Source organism: Nipponia nippon, unplaced genomic scaffold (assembly GCF_047370975.1).
Source record: "Nipponia nippon isolate SJK-2023a ecotype South Korea unplaced genomic scaffold, ASM4737097v1 scaffold_15, whole genome shotgun sequence".
Lineage (NCBI taxonomy): Eukaryota > Metazoa > Chordata > Aves > Pelecaniformes > Threskiornithidae > Nipponia > Nipponia nippon.
Window position 1 is genome coordinate 5302811 of NW_028262331.1, and position 12216 is coordinate 5315026.

Consider the following 12216-nt stretch of genomic DNA (forward strand, 5'->3'; position numbering starts at 1 on the left):
GGAGAACCCTGGGAACTACCAACCTGTCAGCCTCACCTCTGTGCCTGGGAAGATCATGGAACAGATCTTCCTAGAAGCTACGCTAAGGCACATGGAGGAACCTCATGAGGTTCAACAAGGCCAAGTGCAGTGTCCTGCACCTGGGTCGGGGCAACCCCTGGTATCAATACAGGCTGGGGGATGAAGGGATTGAGAGCAGCCCTGAGGAGAAGGACTTGGGGGTACTGGTGGATGAAAAGCTGGACATGAGCCAACAATGTGCACTAACAGCCCAGAAGGCCAAACGTATCCTGGGCTGCATCAAAAGAAGTGTGGCCAGCAGGTTGAGGGAGGGGATTCTGCCCCTCTGCTCCGCTCTGGTGAGACCCCCCTGGAGCCCTGCCTCCAGCTCTGGGGTCCTCAGCATGGGAAGGGCATGGAGCTGTTGGAGCGGGGCCAGAGGAGGCCACAAAAATGATGAGAGGGATGGAACACCTCTGCTGTGAGGACAGGCTGAGAGAGCTGGGGTTGTTCAGCCAGGAGAAGAGAAGGCTCCAGGGAGACCTTACTGCAGCCTTTCAGTCCTTAAAGGGGGCTTATAAGAAAGATGGGGACAAACTTTTTAGCAGGGCCTGTTGTGATAGGACAAGGGGTAATAGTTTTAAACTAAAAGAGGGTAGATTTAGACTAGAGATAAGGAAGAAATTTATGATGAGGGTGGTGAAACACTGGCACAGGTTGCCCAGAGAGGTGGTAGATGCCTCGTCCCTGGAATCATCCAAGGCCAGGTTCGATGGGGCTCTGAGCAACCTGATCTAGTGGAAGATGTCCCTGCTCATTGCAGGGGGGTTGGACTAGATGACCTTTAAAAGTCCCTTCCAACCCAAACTATTCTATGATTCTATGATTTTTGCTAGGTTTTACCCAATTGCCTAGTCACTTTGACCTTAAAGAACTTAAAATATAAGACAATCCCCTGCCCTGCAAAGGTCAATCCAATTGCTTAAGCTCATGCACTTCCAGTGTTCATTGAGTTCAGTGAGTTTACTCATTACCTGTTGATGAGCACATACCTTTTTCATAACAACAGGGGCTATCAGGACAGCGTTGAATTTGAAAATGGAAGAAGTCACTCCTTCCCTCCCTGTGGCTAGCTGGGGAGGAGTAGACACAGTGTCAGGAGAGATCACCCCTACCAGGAACGCTTTCCGTTGTTGTGGATTCACTGCATTCTTATCTCAATGCTTCTCCCTTGGGACGGATGAATTTTGATGCAACTGGATTCACCTCCGGCATAACAAAGACCCAGTTTTGTTCTTAGAGGCTGTGGAGTGATCCTGGGCTTTTTATTCTTTGGTTTGCTATTTATACTGGTTTGCTTGTCTCAGGTCATTCTTTATTCAGGGAACGAGCTTTCTTGTTAGCCCTGAATATGGCCCTGCACCATTCCCCGTCCCAGTGACTCTGAAAACAAACCTGCCCAATAGAAGATGGGATAAGCAGCAACAGTCTTGTATCCAAAACTCTTGATCCTCCCCCTCTCTGCTCTGGTTGAAGTGAGATTCTGTATTGTGGGAGACGAAGCTCTCTCTTTCTGACTTGAACAGCAGGCTTGATTCTGCTTACTTACATGCTGCAGTGCAGCAAATCAGGAACAGCTCTGCTAGCAACGAGAAGGAGAGAAGGCAGCCAAGATTAGGAAATTTTCATTAGCTGAGGAGTCTGTAGGGACAAGGACTCTGGTCTCCCTCCAGTAAGATCCTCATGCACGAAAGACACTGGAGAAAAAGCTGTTGATATATGTATGCACTGGTATGTGGGGACTTGTGTTATGCCACAAATGAGCAGAGTTGGCACAGGAGCGGAGAGGCTCATGGTGTCAATACATAATTTGTCCCAGCAAAGAAGAGTATTTTGGGACAGCCAACTTCTGCTGTTGAGGTGCCTCAGCCTCACAGTTTCTAGGGACAGCATCGGTTGTCCGTGTCCTTTTGCTAATGCTGCCTGGTGATGTGGCATGTCTCTCCTTATGTCATTTTTACTTTGGCTTACACATCCATCTGTGGTAAATGTGTGGATGAAAGAAAGCTTCAGTGACCAAAGCAGTGGCAGCCGCCCACCTGTCTAGGACATGGTGCACAGCATGATGATGTCAGGCAGAGTCATGGCTTGCTAGTGAAGAGTGAACAAAGGATGCTGTTATTTCCTGGGGGATGACAGTACTCCAGTGATGTGATGTATTACAGCCAACAAAACTGGCAGTCTGGCTTCTGCCTCTCCTGGAAAACTTTACCGTCCTTATGGTGCTGATGTGTATGATGATGAGGAGGGCAGTTCTGCCCAGGGTTCAACTGACTTATTCTAGGTTTGCAGGGTTTTCAAGTCTGACAAAGCTAGTGACCTCACCGTTTTCATAATTAATCTCTCATATATTGTAAAATGTTGTAAAATGCAAAGCGACACAGTACTGTAAGTACTTAGTTGTCATTGTCTTGCCTGCAGTGATTTGACCCTTATCAAAAAAATGACGAAGGGCTTGCTAGAAAACCCTGGAAGCCAGAATATCTGACTGTAATTGTGTATGCCTTGATAAATCCCTGGCAGTTGCTTGCTCCGGTAATACCTGATTGAAGCCAATTCTGCAATGGCGGCTTTATGCTCTTACTTACAAGGTCTTTCTGAGGCTGCTTGGGGAAGGAAACTGAAGCTTAGAAATAATCTTTTCTTTGGGCCCAGCAGTCTAGTTGCAAGTCCAGATCTGGAAATGGGTTATTTCAATGTTTAAAGAAGGTCTGATGTGGGGATTGGTTTAAGCCCCTCTCAGGGTCTCTGCCTTGATGAGACTGTGTCAGGTGATACGCTCAATGGTGTAAAGACTCTTCTGACCATGTTGTAAGAAGGTGAAAGATGGTAGGAACTAAGATTCCCCTTGTCTCGCCAGGGTTTTTTTAAAGCTTTGTTGTGAATTTGAGGCTGGGAAAAGGTATCTAGTTACCAGCTTTTCAGACATATATAAAAAATAAAGACAAAATTGCCAGTGAGGGCGTTCTTCCATTTCACACTTTCTCTGATTAAGGCGCATGCAAGATGTCACATTTCTGTTCCATGCTTCACTGAATAAGCAAGGAATAAATTCTTTCCTGTGAGTACCACACTGGCTGATTATCTCTTAAGTTCAGAGCATTGCTTTTGGAAAATAAAGATCTAATATGGAAAAGCAGCAGCATGTGCTTTTGCCCTTTTGGGTCTCACTGATGGATCCAGTTGACACAGACTGGCACAATGAGTTACTCTGGGGACTGTTCTTTCAAAGACAGCATCAGGACCTCGTGTGCCAGTGGCACTTGTGAAACAGGCTATGCCATTTGCAAACTAGACACTTTTCAGAAATTCAGAAGGTACCATGCAAGCAGATATTTACCTGCTCAGTGTGCAGGAATGCAGAACTTTCCATCATCTGATCGAGGAGGAAGTGGCCTCTTCAGTGCTGGAAATAACGGAAAGTTCTGAGCATAAGGACACTGTGGTACTTTGTAGGATGCTACCTCCCATGAACTGAGCTGGCCTGGAAAGAATGTTAAATGTGCCTGATGAGAAGCTCTGCTCAGTTATCTTGAACTTCAGGATACCGAGCCTCCTAGCAACTGCTACTGTCATTTATTGGTGGGCCCTACCAAGGCCAATGCAAAACGATGCCGCTGTGCCAAGTTGCTTGGAGAAGCGAAAGGCAGAGAAGCATCTTAGCTGCACTGGTGGTGCCTGGAGTACAATTCACATGATCTTGCATATCTATGACAGCGGTGGACACCTTTTGCTGGCCCTATGCAGACCATGCTTAACATCTGGGTGAATGACTGCTCTTCACATTGTGTATGATAGCATTTTTGAGACAAAATTTGGCAGTGTTGAGGTCACAGACCAATGCTATTTGTCTGCATCACCATTTGTCTGTTGTCATATACTTATATCGCACAGGGAATAGCCTGTTGTTCGCTCTTTGTTTAGCACTAACACAAATGGAGTTCTGGCCTGCGACTGAGTTTCCCTTGTGCTATCAGCATACAAATAAGTAAAAAGTAATATTAAAAAGAGGGGAGACAAATGTGTTGTCCTGAGCAGAGCAGGTTGGATATTCCAGCATGTTTCAGGCTGTGCTCAGCAACTTGCGGGATTTGGCCTTGCATGTTTTGGTGTCTGATTAATTGTTTTTTGCCTTTGGGAGGGGAGATAAGAAGCTTTCGCTGCTGGGCCAAAGCATCTAAATAATGTATTTATAGATTCTACAGGACTAGAGGTTTCAGGAGGCTGCCAAGCATTTTCTGATTAAGGGAAGTACACTAGGGATTTCTGTAAAAATTCCATGAAAAGAGCAGTTTGCTGTAGGGATGTTGTAGAATTCTGCCTGCAGGACAGACTAACTTTAAACTTTCTATGTGGGTGGCAACCTGCTGTAATTAAGGTATCACGTGTTCATGGCGACTGTGTCAGCAGCGGTAAATCCAGGCATGGCTTCTGTTGTGGGAATTGTGAGAGCAGTTGAATTGACTGTCTCGGGGCGTAGTGCAAGATGGAAGGGTCGCTCAATGGTGCTTCTGTCATGGGAGTCGAATCCTGTTTGGTAAAAGGAATTAACCTCTACCCTTATGAGTAACATGCGTGGTGATATAACTGCATTAATGTGGTGTTGTGTAAATATTTCAGCTTAGGAAAATGATACTCCTAACTTACATTATGTAATGTCATTACCAAAATTCAGGGTTTTCTAAGAACTGAAAGATGGAATCCAGGTCACACTGTCTTTAGGTGTCTTTCCACTCTTACACTTGCAGTGCATTTAATCTCCCGAGCCTTACAGGCCTTCAGATGCAGCTGTCCAGGTGAAAAACAACTGCAGTGACCCACAGGTTTTAAAAAAACATGGAAGGTAGAGGGGTATGACAGCCCTCCGCTTCTTTCCTTTCCCTCAAAATATTTCAGAAAGGCAGAAACTATATTTGGCTTGAATTTTTACTGAGTAGCTGCCTTTTGTTACAGTTTATCGCATCAGGGTTTTTGTAAGACACTGACCACCTTCAGAAGTGTCTGTGTAAACCAATTGCAGAATAAGCCATTATCTTTACTGTGCTACAGAATTAAGTTATGGAGCCCATGTCAAAGAGAATTAAATATCTACAGAATGGAATAAATATTCACTCTGATATAATTCACAGCAAAATGCACAAAAAAAATTTAACTCTGTCTATGCCACTGGTTAATATGCTGGTGTAAATAGATGCTTCCTGAAAGGAGGCTGTAGTGAGGTGGGGGTCGGTCTCTTCTCCCAAGTAACAAGCAATAGGACAAGAGAAAATGGCCTCAAGCTGTGCCAGGGGAGGTTTAGGTTGGATATTAGGACAAATTTCTTCACCAAAAGGGCTGTTAGGCCCTGGCACAGGCTGCCCAGGGAAGTGGTGGAGTCCCCATCCCTGGAGGTATGTAAAAGCCAGGTGGATGTGGTGCTTAGGGACATGGTTTAGTGCTGGGTTTGGCAGTGCTGGGTTAACGGTTAGACTTGATGATCTTAAAGGTCTTTTGCAACCTAAACAATTCTGTGATTCTATGATTCCTCATTTGCCCCGTTAATTAAGGAACACTCACAAGTATTGGTAAATGCCAAAATGGTGTCAATAATCTAAGTTAACAGAAGGGGGAAATGAAGCATGAGATAAAATTATTTCCTCAAAGCCATGCAAAGAAATTGTGCCAGAGAGGACTAGTTCTGCCTCCAAGTCCTATTTTCAAGCCATGAACAGACCTCCCTTCTTCACATAGGGTTGAAGTATACCGGCAGAATATCTCTCCTGGGTAGTGGAAAGACTTCTTTTTCTGTGCTCGAGTTTGCCAGATTGTTGCAGGTGATTGATGAAGAGCTGGAGGTGATATCCCCTACCACTGAAACAGCAGAATCCTGAAGGGGACATCGGTCCACCACCTTCAATACCTACGTGCTGATTCTCTTCTCATTCAGCTTTATACAACCTGAATTCCACTGAGCACATAGAATTAGTCTACATTTACACCAGTGGTAAACAGAACCTGGGTCAAACCTTTAGAACTAGACCGATAACAGGCGTAAGAACCTATGACTTTAAATCCTCAATATTACTGTGCTAGACCTCTAGTTCAGTAGTCACAGTGGACACAGTTGTAATATATATCCTTATAATAATAATATAATATATATCCTTATATATCCAGTTGTAATATATATCCTTAAAGATGATGTTAGGAGGAGGCAGCAAGAGCCATGCTTCATCTCAGGGCCAACTTGCAGTAACCCGAGTAAATGGGAGTTACTGGAGTTACTCCAGTTGTAATCACAGTGGTGCACCTGCATGGAGAACATAGCCCATGCCAGAAGGAACAAACTACCTTCGCGCAAATCCTTCTGCAACTAGAGGGGAGAACCAAGAGAAAATCACAGGCAGTTGCTGTGTGCAGCGTTGCCACAGACTGCTCAGGGGGAGCTCCACGGAGGTATGCTGGCATCTGTGTGCATAGAGCCCCGTGGAGAAAAGGCAGACAGCTCAAGCATTTCTGGTCCCGTCCTGTCCTGTCCTCTGGTCCTGATGCCACGCATCAGCTGGTGTAACAGGGCCATGCATGTGTATGCCAACGTCTTGCAGCAGGGAACAGGCAACGGCTGCATCCAGAGACAGGATGCCTTTCGGTTGGGCTCCTTTGAATTAAAGACCTGCTTAAAAGCCTCACTCTCTCTGGCTACCGCTCAGCACAGATGCGGTTATGCCTGTGTCGCTTCAACTATGCTGGCCTGTGGGCAACGATGCTGAGCGTGTAACTCACTGCAGGCCACGTCTCTCCTCTCCTCGGTTGGCCTGGGCTTTAACTGTAGAATACCGTGTGGAAGGAGTAATCTCAGAAGGTTTCATAAGGCAGACATTGCCTGCAAGGTGGGGATTGAAGACTGCGGCTTACACTGACAACCGCCGAGGGTGCCGCAGAACAGAACTGGAAAGGACTGCAGCAAATGCTGATTCTGGAGGTTAAAAGGAATGAGTGGAGGAGGGCTCTGGGTGGAACCTCAGCCCTTTCCAAGGGAGATAAGTAGTATGATGTCAGTGCTCACACCGATGTAAATCTTGTGAGAGAAAACAGACCCACGGCCCAAGAAGATCTGTGACAAGAGCTGAAAGCCTCATTTTGAGCTCTTCATCATCCCGCTCTGCTCACAATGAAAACAAAGACAGCAGTTGCTGAGTCTGAGCTTTTATTCTGTTCCCAGCCCTGTGCCTCACGGGGGAGAACCGAAAGGAAATTCCATCCCATCCCATTGAGCTTTCCAGTTCCCGAAAACAGTAACAGAGAGATGGGTAGGAGGGGGAGGCTAACAGGACGGGAAGGATGTCAGATTTTAAAAGCCTTAAAACTTTCAAAAAGCTTGAAAGAAATAGCTGGATACTCCGCTCACACCAACATAAAACAGAAGTACCTTCCAGATGTTTACACCAAGTGAATGTCTAGATCAGATCCAAAGTGTTAAAAAATTCCCTTAGTGATTCATAGAGATGTAGTGAGACCCTCATCCGATGTAGCTTATCCTCCTTCCACTGAATTCAATGGAGCTTTACCACTTCATGCATATTTAAGAAGTGACCCATTAAATCTCCAAAGAAAGCACCCCCAATGCACGTGGCCGTTATATTCTTGTCACCATTTGCCGTTGAAATACGTATTTCGGCATAGTGCTTAAATGCATTCTGGCAAAATGATGCTATAGTTACACGTGGATTTATAACACCACAGTGCTATTAAAATGTCCTGAAAAGCAGTTTACTGTGCAGTGGGAGTAATCTGTGAACACCCAAGACTAAAAGAAAACAACTTTTTCTTTCGCAAATCTGAAGCTCGAATGTACATGTTAAAGGGAACCTCTGGATCATGCAAAACTTGCTAACCAATAGTGACTTGTATTTATTTTAGGTCCATTTTATGCCAGTGATTGAGTAATCACCCGTTTTATCATGTTCTATATATGCTAGCAGATAATCCAAGACGATGTAAATCCAAATGCTTGGATATAAATTTGCTTACTGTGTTTACAGGAGTGGGTTCAATTGTTTGGATAAAGTTTAATTTGGATGGTCTTGTGGCCTGTTTGATGTGCCCAGTTTTCACTGTCCAATCACAGGGAAAACAATTTAGAGCTTAGCACTGCAAATTATTATTATTATATTAACTATTTTAGTCTAGTATCGTTGTACTAGAGCACTGTGTTGATGTCAGAGATTTGAACCACCAGGAAAAATAATTATGGCAATGGATCAGTGCAGATCTGCCAGAGCAGCTACACAGGTTTTTACAAAAAACACACACACATATAAAACCATTGGAATCGAGCTTTAATGTGAAATAAAGCTTGGAACATTTAATAGATTATGTAATACAGTTTTATTTCCCGTCCCCCAGTCAAATGAGACAGACTTCCCTCTTTTCTTTCTTCCCTTTCCCATCTTTGCAGGAATCTCAATAGACTTGTGGAAGCGTTTCTATTCTCTGCTTAGAAATGCAAATATGATGAACTTCCCTGGGCAATGCTGGGAAAGTGACCGTGCAACTGCTGCATACCCTAGCTGTTCTACTGGGCACAGATCAGTTTTCAAAAGGATTATTCATACTTGCACGAGGAGCAGTGACTCATATTGCTCTACTCCACAGCTCCTGACCAGGACCACTGAAGGCAGTGGATTTACACAGAAGACAAAATGGGGGCATCTGGTAGCCTGTTGTACATTACCACTCCTGGTGGGGCACCAGACGGGAAGAACTCAAACGTGTTTATCAAAGCCCGTGGTGAGCATGTTGGACTGGCATTTATTTCAAGACAAACTCTAAACTCCTCTATACGTAAATTGAGCATATTTTGTTCTGGACTGAAACATTTTTGGTTCTTCCTTAGCTTGGTGCCTGGCCATACCATTTTTCAATGACAGTTTTCCGAGCAGAACCTTGCCTTAGGATAACTAAACTGGCTATTTGAGATGGGCTGTGAAATGTAGTATGTTCCATGGATGTTGCTTTGCTGGCAGGGTAGATTAGATACCCTAGAAATGCCATAAGGTCCTTACAAAAAACGTGATATTGCTACAGAAATTGTTCAAACTATTGTATTACTGTAGGCTGTATATTTGGTCCATTGCTAGGAGAATATTGATAGGGTTATCCTAAGTCAGGTTTTCCTGGTTATTTCCTCTTCTCCTGCTGGGAGATTTTGCCAAATGAGATTTTGAGGATTTTATAGTCCTTGTCTAGGTTTCCCACATGCCAAATATCTCCAGTCAGGCTATCCTTCCTCTAGAAATCCTGGATGTAACCACAGCACATTTTTGATATTACTTGTTCATCCTCCCCATGACGTCCAGCCAAGCCGTGTTACCAGCTAATTTAGCTGGAACTGTATGTTCTTCAAGGTTCTAAATTCTGCCTGAAGACATGATAACTGGGACCTCTTTCTTGCTGCCAGAAGAGAGTTTATTTCATCACAGTAGACAAATGTCAAGAAGCCTCTTGTTTGGAGAAATGGAAGAAAACAAACAGAGTTTGTTTTCATGAAATGGCATGTTGCTGCTGTTCTAGGATAGTTTTTCTTTCTTTCTAGTACTCCAGATTGATTCTAAAAAGATTCAAAACATGATCTAAAAATCAAAACATAATCTAAACATGAGCGCTCAGGGAACTATTGAGATCCCATGAACAGAAAAACACCCATTGAGCTTGGTCTTTGGGCTGTGGCTCAGACCTGAAAAGAGGTCCTTAATTGCTTGTACTTCAAAAGAAATCTCCTTTCCTGATAGGATTTTGTTGGAAAAGAGCATCAGACACTGGGACAGAGAGAGGGAGGGAGAGCTGAACATCAAATTCCTAGTGTGATTTGGGCATCAAAATCTCTTAGGGAAATTTAAGCTTGGAGAATCCGAGCGTCCTCTTTCCATCTTTGAATCCTATCATTTGGTTTGGGCTTCACTTTTCGTGTTTGCTTACAATACTACCCGTTTTGAGAGGCTTTTGAAGACTAATACATTCCCATGCTGCGTCCAGCTGCAAGAGCTCAAAAGGAGGAGATTTCAAAGGGGAACAGAAAGGTGGGTGTGGTTCCAGACTAGGGCAGCATAAGGCCAATTCCTCATTTGCAGCAGGGCAGAGACAGAGTGAAAGTTGTAATTAAATTGGCTGTGAGATTACGAATTCTGAAATATTAGAAAATTAGGAATTAGAAAATCTGAACTGTTGGTATCCTAACCTGTACTGTAAGTTGTTCTAAGTGCATGAATGAGAGGCAGTTTTAAAAATACTACATTTTTATGATTATTCTATGGTTGCTGAGTCTGGAAACAACAAAAGAATTTTATTTTCTTGGCTCTGCTACACCCTGCTGAGAGTGGGTTGAAAATTTTCTGACCTTTTGTCAGAAAACTGAACCTTCAACTAGATTAATATTCTGTGAAAAAGTATAAGCTTTCCCTAGTAATGAAAAAATATTGTAAAAATGGAAATCTTTACCATGGAGAGAAGAATATTTTCCAAAGAATTACAGTACTAGTACCATTAGCTAATAGCTGTGAGCTCTCAACTTTAACATTCACACACACACACATATATATTATTGTTAGATAGGGTTGTATATGTTAAAAAATGACCTATAAGCAAGTGGTAATTGACTTCTGTTACTATTGCTCTAGGGTTTTACACATCCTGACTTAAACCCTTTGCAACCTGGAGGTGGGGTTAAAAGTTGAGGCAGAATTTCTCCAACTTTCCCTGCTCATTCTAGATTTACAGGCTCAGCTATTTGCTGCTGCGCGTTAAGAGAACAACTGTTGACAACTGTTAAATGATGACTCCTTTCTGTAAGAAAGCAGTCATTATCTTGTAAGAGATTGGCATTTTTCTACAGCAGTGTTTCAATGCTGTAAAATAGGTCCCACAAAAGAGCTTGGGGTAAGGGAAGGGGAGGGCAAGGAAGAGGAATGCCTACAGTGATACTGAAAAAAAGGAAGAGATAAGTTGGTATTTAAAGTTATCAGTAGCTTAAATGGGTAAATATTACATACAAATACACGCACATACACATGTCCATAGAGGAGTGCAAGTTTGTACATAGAAAAATTATCAAATGCAAAAAGTTTAAATTACAGCGTGCACCTTTGTCCTGCTTCACCCCTGGAGGGTTCTGACACAGACCTGCGGGGATTCTCTCTGTAGTGTTCTGCAAACGTCTGGGAGTCTCGGCATGCTCGTAAATGTGTAAGTGAAGTAGTTTTGCATGGTAATGCAGTGTTCCTGGGAGAGAGATGCAATGATTCAGTAATCTGGTAAATCGTGTATGGTACCAAAAAAGTTGTAGCTACCTGACATAAAGTGTTGAACACATGTAGGCTAACTCTGATGGTGTAAATTTGCTTAAAGTATCTTCCAGATTTCCTTTTCCTATGAGGATTTATACATGAGGTATTGTCTTGTGCTGCAGTAGGCAATAAAGAATAACCCCAAGAGCATTCCCTGTCGTGGCTCTGGCCAGTTTGGCAGAAATGTGTCTCTCACCCCGCATGCACACACATTGCTGGATGATTTGGCAGCTCAGTATGAACGCCATCGAATCGCAGCCCACAGTGGGGAACTCCTGAGCGTGAGGGTGAGCATGGCGGGTGTGCGTACCAGTTTGTGTGCGTGAAGGGATGTGTGAGCCTTCAGCACGCTTGTCTAAAGGCGCACGCGTGTGCACTTCTGTCTCCACGCTCCCAGGGACAATTCTCCTCTCCCTTTGCCTCTGTGGTCCCCCTGGAAGAGATAAGCTGTGCTTACTTTGGCCTCATCACCCAAGCAACCCGGGAGAGACCAGCTACCCACCCCCTACTCTCCCAGTCCTCCCGGGCCCCCACCTCCCGCTCCTTCCCCGCACCGGCGCCGCGGCCCAGCCCGCAGCCCCCCCCCCCCCCGCCCGGCCCTCACAGGCCCTCACAGCCCCGGGCAGCTGCGAGCCAGCCACTGCCCCCGCCCCTTCTCCCTCCCTCTCCCACCGCTACCGCCTGAAATTACCCCTCCCGCTGGGCAGGAGCGCTAGGCCGAGCGGGGCAGCCCGGGCAGCCGCCCCGCTCCCCGCCGCCTCTCCTCCCTGCTGAGGGCCGCGGCGCCCCCCGCCGGGCTCTGCCTTCGCGCCATGCGAGCGGGCCCTGGCCCGGC

General features: G+C 44.9%; 1 long non-coding RNA gene across 1 annotated transcript; it reads right to left on the bottom strand.

Annotated features, from left to right (window-relative positions):
* Window positions 1-8403: 8403 nt before the first annotated feature.
* On the bottom strand, window positions 8404-12211 carry LOC148056296 (uncharacterized). Its single transcript, XR_015703510.1, has 3 exons — window positions 12073-12211; window positions 11692-11814; window positions 8404-11316 (listed from the first exon to the last, which is right to left on the bottom strand). It is a non-coding gene; the product is annotated as an uncharacterized LOC148056296 (long non-coding RNA).
* Between the last annotated feature and the right edge of the window lie 5 nt (window positions 12212-12216).